This window comes from Nanorana parkeri, unplaced genomic scaffold, assembly GCF_000935625.1.
Source record: "Nanorana parkeri isolate BGI_ZX_2015 unplaced genomic scaffold, ASM93562v1 scaffold99, whole genome shotgun sequence".
Taxonomy (NCBI): Eukaryota; Metazoa; Chordata; class Amphibia; order Anura; family Dicroglossidae; genus Nanorana; species Nanorana parkeri.
The window spans coordinates 547,546-554,715 of NW_017306367.1; positions in this window are offsets into that span (position 1 = coordinate 547,546).

The window sequence follows — 7,170 nt, forward strand, 5'->3', positions numbered from 1 at the left end:
AAGTGTAATGTTTGGTGGAGGGGGGATTATGGTGTGGGGCTTTTTTTCAGGGGTTGGGCTTGGCCCCTTAGTTCCAGTGAAGGGAACTCTTAAGGCATCAGCATACCAAGACATTTTGGACAATTTCATGCTCCCAACTTTGTGGGAACAGTTTGGGGATGGCCCCTTCCTGTTCCAACATGACTGCGCACCAGTGCAAAAAGCAAGGTCCATAAAGACATGGATGAGCGAGTTTGGGGTGGAGGAACTTGACTGGCCTGCACAAAGTCCTGACCTCAACCCGATAGAACACCCTTGGGAATGGATTGAGAGCGGAGACTGAGAGCGAGGCCTTCTCGTCCAACATCAGTACCTGACCTCACAAATGTGCTTCTGGAAGAATGGTCAAAATATCCCCATAGACACACTCCTAAACCTTGTGGACGCCTTCCCAGAAGCAATGAAAAAACCAATACCGGCGCCTCTGGTTGCAAGATGGGCTGGTTGTGAAGTTGGCTTAAACACTCAAAAGGCAGCTCTCACTGGTCAAAAACCATCCAGTCCAACTTAGAGGCCCTCAACTTCCATGACCCGGACATCTCCCACACACACTTCATGCCCAAATCCAACTTTTATCCCCCTGGCTCTAAGGGTGATCATATTATTACCTTTTACCAACTAGTCCATAGGGATCTTAAAAAACTTTGCTCAGAGAAAGGCCATAAGGGTCATAACCTGAGCCGTGAAGAAACTAAAGTCCTTAGGAAAAATCATGATCTAGTGATAAAACAAGCGGATAAGGGAGGGGGCTTGGTAATTCAGGACTGTAAAGAATATGTCAAAGAGGCACATCGATTGTTGTCCGACAGTACCACATATGCCAAATTGGATGGGGATCCTACAGCTGAATATAAAGGGCAACTTAACACCCTCCTTAAAGAAGCTAAGGATACTGGTGTACTTTCTAAATCCGAATTTCAATTTCTAACTGTGGGCCATCCTTGTGTACCATATTTTTATCATATACCTAAGATTCATAAAAACCCATCCCTGCCACCTGGGAGACCGATTATAGCTGGCATGGATAGCCACACGTATAACCTGGCCAGCTATATTGACTTTTTCCTCCAACCATTAGTGGGCGAAATACCCTCCTTTGTGAGGGACTCTAGCCACATCCTAGAGATTTTGAAACCTTACACCTGGAAGGAAGGCTACCTTTGGGCCTCTTTAGATGTGGCATCTCTATACACTTCTATAGAGCACCAACCAGGCCTGGAAGCAGTACAACATTTTCTGATTAAATCAGGGTCTATTAACTCCTCCCAAGCAGCGTTCATCCTGAAAGCCATAGAATACACACTAACTCATAATTATTTTACTTTTTTGGGCGAACACTATGTCCAATTGAAGGGCACGGCCATGGGAGCTAGGTTTGCTCCGAGCTACGCCAACCTTTTTATGGCGTGGTGGGAACAGCAATACATTTGGGCTAACAACCCATTTGGCAAGCACCTGGTCTTGTTCGCTCGTTATATTGACGATACTATTATTATTTGGGAAGGCACTGAGACCGATTTTTTAGACTTCGTAGAGTATTGTAGAAAAAAACAGTTCCAACTGGATTTCACTCATGTGGTAGAACTTTCTAGTATTCCTGACCTTTAGAACTCAAGGGGGCAGAGGACGCTGATGTGCTGTACTCCTTCAGACTTCCGATGCTAGAGATTTTATACTTCATCACCATTTGTATGCTTTTAACCACCGACTTTCCTGTAAGTACATTTTTATTTGCGTGTTGTACAAATAAATGACACTTTTACACTATGGAGGCGCTCTGTCTTGTCCCTTGTTGCCTTCCCAGAAGAGTTGAAGCTGTTATAGCGGCAAAGTGTGGGCCAACTCAATATTGAACCCTACGGACTAAGACTGGGATGCCATTAAAGTTCATGTGTGTGTAAAGGCAGGCGTCCCAATACTTTTGGCAATATAGTGTATATGTTTATTATATACTGTATATTGGCTGCTTCTGGCTTATTAATACTTTTCTCTCTCCTATCTCTCTAGCCTATCCTGTAACTGATTTTACTGAAAAAGAATACCTATGGCTATAGCTCTGCCTAGGGTTGCCACCTTTTCTTAAAGCGAAACCCGAACACTCTAGTGCCACTAGAGAACACTCTAGTGCTGCTTCATCAGCTTCTTTGGGGTCCCTAGGTGGCATTAGGGCTCTGAAAGACCCCTGATGTTTCCATTAAGAGGACCTGTCATGTCCTAGTTGCTATTACATAGGGGGCTGTTAGCAATAAAGTGTAAAAAAAAAAAATTCAAGTAACATATAAAAAAAATTAAAAAATGCAAAAAAACATTTTAAAAGTCCCCACATACACACACATACAAACGCAAACACGTTAGGTGCGCCTAAGTGCAAAAACTAAAATTGCACCACACATGTTACATATCGCCGCGAACATCAGAGTGAGAACAATAATTCTAGGGCCATCAATCACTGTTAACACTAAACTAATGAACAGTAAAAGCTTTTAAAGCATTGCCTATGGGAAATTTGGGGTATTGTAGTCTTTAGTGGTTTCACAGGCGCATGCAATATTAAGGCTTGACATGTTTGGTATCTAATTACCCGACATGATCCCATCTTTTATATTGTACCAAAAAACGTGGTATTGTATTCTGTTTCTGTGCACTAAATTTAATTTCAGTGTATTTTATTCTAAAATTACTGGTTTGATAAACATTTGCGCAAAAACCGTGCGACATAAAAAATTGCAACTAGCATTTTTTTATTCTACAGGGCCTCTGCTTTCAGAAAATATATGATTGTTTTGGGGTTTCAAGCTGTTTTTTAGCCCAAAATTCTGATTTTATCATGTGTGTGCAAATATTAGGAAATTTCTCCGGCCAGGAAGTGGTTAAATAGAAGCAATATACAAGTTTATAGTGGTCACCAAAAGGAACAGGTCCCAAAAATGGTTGTAGAAAGTATTTACAGTACAGCTTGGGAAAACACTAGAATTGGTCAGTTACATCTGCATTCTTTCTTACTACAGCACAAGTTTAATTTCCTCAGGAATAGCTTACCTTATTTGTCTTTTGCTGATACCCATCTCATGTCAATACCTTTCTCCTCATCCTTCATCTGGGCTGCTGGTCCCAGCCTGTTTATCTTCCAGTACTGAACTAAGTGAACTCCTCCATTGAGGCAGTGATGAGCTGCCTGGTAGATGGACAGACTACTGCTGATCAGCACCAGCTGTCTCCTGGGCTCCATGTCCCCTGTCTGGATGTGGCTGGATGGAGGTGCAGCAGTTACTGTGTCCCCAGCTATGAAAGGTAAACACAGCCAGGGAAAGCATATAGAGCAGCAGCTTACTCCTCACACGTGCAGGAACAGCAGTACCCTGTGGTTGCCCCTGACTGCCTGCATCTTGTGTCCAGTTTTCAGCTGACTTGAAAACCGGGCACAAGATTCCAAACCTGTACTGTCCGGGTGAATCCGGGTGAATCGGACAGGTGGCAACCCTAGCTCTGCCCCTTGCATTAAACATTTTGCTATTCACAGGGCATATTGGACCAGGCATCAACTAGATCTGCAGGAGATCAGGGAACACTTCCTGTTATGAAAAGTGCTATTGTGTGCTGCATGTGTCACAGGTCCATTAACTATAACCACCAGCCTTATGGCCTATGAAACAGCAAATCTTTTGTCTTAGCCTTGGATTCAGTGATAAGGGGTTTTAATTGCTGTTTGTGTCCCATCAAGTAAGACTCACCCTCCCTATGTTTCTTGGTGACCGTGAGTAAAGGGAAACCCAAAATTGTAGAGCTGTCCACAGCATAAGAGTAGGGTTGCCACCTTTTCTTCAAGCAAATCCCGAACACACTCTAGCGACGTGCTGACATTTTTTCGGGAGAATGAGTCGTGGCTTATTCATATGTAAATAGCGCCACCCATTCATATGTAAATATCACAGTTGAGACTATTTTCAGTGGGGGAGGAGGGGGGGAAGAGGGGCAGTAGCCCCTATCTTAATTTTGGTTGTCCCTGTCTGCCTGACATCTTGTGTACGGGTTTCTGCAGCCACAAAACCTGGACACAGCATTCAAAACCCAGATTGTCCGGGTGAATCCTGGACAGGTGGTAACCCTACATAAGAGATGAAGGTAAATTGTCAAATTGGGACAAATGTTCAGGTGAAAACCCTCCAAGATGGGAATTACCCTCAGTTTGGAAAGATTTCCCAAATAGCAATAAACAACAATCCACGCAACAAAAGAAGAATAATGCTAGCTTTTAGGCCAACGGCAATTTAAGAGGACCTAGATAAGCTCTGGCTCGTAGGTAAAACTATCAGAGTCTGCCAGTGGTGAGGCCCTAAAGTTAATAGTGGAGTGCTCAGTCCTACAGTAAAGGTATCTGTAATCTGTAAAGAATGATGTCTTCCCCTATAAATAAATTTCCACCAGCAGCAGTAGGCCATATTCATACTTCTGTGCTGCGATAACCTGATCATTACAACAATGCACCATAACGCATGATGCAGGCCTTGCTGCATTGCAGTGCAAATAATTATAAATGGCACCTGAACACACTAAGGTAATGTACTTGCATGGCATTAGAAGAAAGGGTCATGTGTTATTTTAAGCATGTTATGGTGCGTTGGCAGCCCATTCATTTGGGCTGTCTTAATGCAATATGCGGCATAATGCACATTAAAGCACCACAAAGATGTAAAGGTCCCTAAGGAATATATGCTTGCAGCACATATCTACAATGTAATTTTATTATGGGCACTTGTTTCATACTTTTAGCAGTAAACCTTTCCTGATTACCAGCATTTCTTACTGATTTTCCACTAATTTTCATGAGATAAAATAGTAAACTCAGAAAGAACATCTGCCAGATTGCTTAGCGGCCTTTGACACTACTGGTGGTAGTGGAGCTTTATTTAAAGGGGAACATACCATCCTTTCACTATCTGTTATTGGGATACTTTGCAAAGATACCCTCTTACCTCTGTGAATCACAAAAATCTTTACTTTACGGTTGAGCGCTCCACTGTTAACTTTAAAGGGTCCAACTTTTGGCAGACAGTTTCTGATAGTCTCTGATAGTTTACCCACTGGCCAGGGGTTAGCTAGGATCTCATAAATTGCAGTTAGGCCGTAAAAGCCTTATTCCTTGTGTTACAGATCACAGACATTCGTTGCATTGATTGTTGTTTATTGCTATTTCCAGCATTGTTCTCCACTAGCCCAGTACTTTACAGGCATGTCCTTTCACTGGCGATAAAGTGAATGAACACCAACTCTTTTCAATAGGGATGCAGCGATACCGTTTTTTCGGGTATTGAGTACGAGTACCAATATTTTTTTTTCAGTACTCACCGAAAACGGTGCCGTGTGCCCTAATTATCAGGAAGTCGATTATGGCCCCTCACCCGCCTTCCTGATTGCCTAGGAAGTCGGTGTTCTATCGAAAGAACACCGGCTTCAGTTGCCGAGGCTGCCTGGCTTCCTGACCAATCAGGAAGCCGAGCGGCGGGTCATTAGGTGCCGTCCGGCTTCCAGAAGCCGGGCGTCAAGTCATGACGTGCTGCCCGGCTTCATGATTGGTTAGTAAGCCAGACTGACTACCAACAAGTGAAGCTGGCTTCCTAGCCAATCAGGAAGCTGAGAGGCGGGTAATAACCCACTGCTCAGCTTCCTGATTGGAAAGGAAGCCGGCTCCATGCTCCCTTGGGACTGCCGGTCAGAGGGAGATCCTCCTCTGACTGGAAGTTCCGGTATCGGAGGTAAGTATTGCAGCATTTGGGCAAGTACAAATACTCGCCCAAATACTCGTGCATCGGCACCGATACATGTGTATCGGTATCGGTGCATCCCTACTTTTCAATGTATTTTATTGCCAAATGATTCCGCTGTTAACAATCTATTGCCTTTATTGCTGTTCAGTCTGTCTAATCAATGCTTTACTTCAGGGCTATTATTAGTTTTCATAATCAGGTCGGGTTGGGTAATCACTGGATACGGCCCAGTTTACCAGTTTTAATAACTGGATCATTGGAGTGAATATTAACACCAGGATTTTTGCAGTCACAACAAAAAAACATAGTACTTGGTGCACTAGTTAAATGTGAGTTTATTTGTCTGCTTTTATCCCTTTGATTTTAATAAACTGTATTATACTGTGAGCTTGTTTTCTGTCTATTTACAATTACCAGAAGTTATAAATCCTCTGATATAGAAGAAGAAATTTGCAGCGGCTCCTAAACAAACCCCATTTTCTCCCATGCTGTTTTGACCTTCTGTAACAGTTGGTCCATCAGTTCTGGAGTTTTACTATCTGGTGGAGATTAATTGTGCCACTTGGTGGACACACGAGAAGGTTTTTTTGTAAAACACATGAAGATTTATGTACTTCTCAGGACTTTTTCCATTTCACAGAATTTGTCACAATTGATTTTTAATGTGATTGTTCATTGATTATAGATCCACATTTATACACTGAGTGGCCAGATTATTATGACCACCCCATTAGTACTTCGTTGGGCCACGAGATGACTCCACGAGATGACTTCGTTGGGCCGCCTCGTGACTCTGCGAGATGTTGAAAGGTGATGCGAGGAATCTGACACTGCACTGTTGCCCTTCTGTTGTCTTGTACCAGTCTTGCCACTCTCCGTTCTGCCCTAACATTGACTAGTCGCTGACGGCCACAATTCGCACGTTCAGACCCAGATTTTCGTCTGACAGTCCAGTCTTTAAACACTATAACAACAGCTGCTCTTGAAAATGTAACGAATTCTGCTGTTTTCCTGATACTCGCTCCATGGCTCTGAGCGTCAACAATCATCCCACGTTCAAAGGCTGTTAAATCGCGTTGTTTACCCATATCTTCAGAAAAAAATCACTTCTACTGTCGTGGTAAACAACCTGCTTCCCTATTTATAATGGTCTGGCCCTCTAGCAACTTCAGCGCAAAATTATAGCTAATTTGCCAACAAACATCGGGTGGTCATAATAATCTGGCCACTCAGTGTATGTATTTGTAATATAAGTATAAGTGTTGTTTTGTTTTGAGTCTAGTATATTTTGAGGGCCATTTTGATCTTTAAACAGCTGCTCACCTTACTCACAAAAAATCTTACTCACCTTACTCTTTTGTTTTCA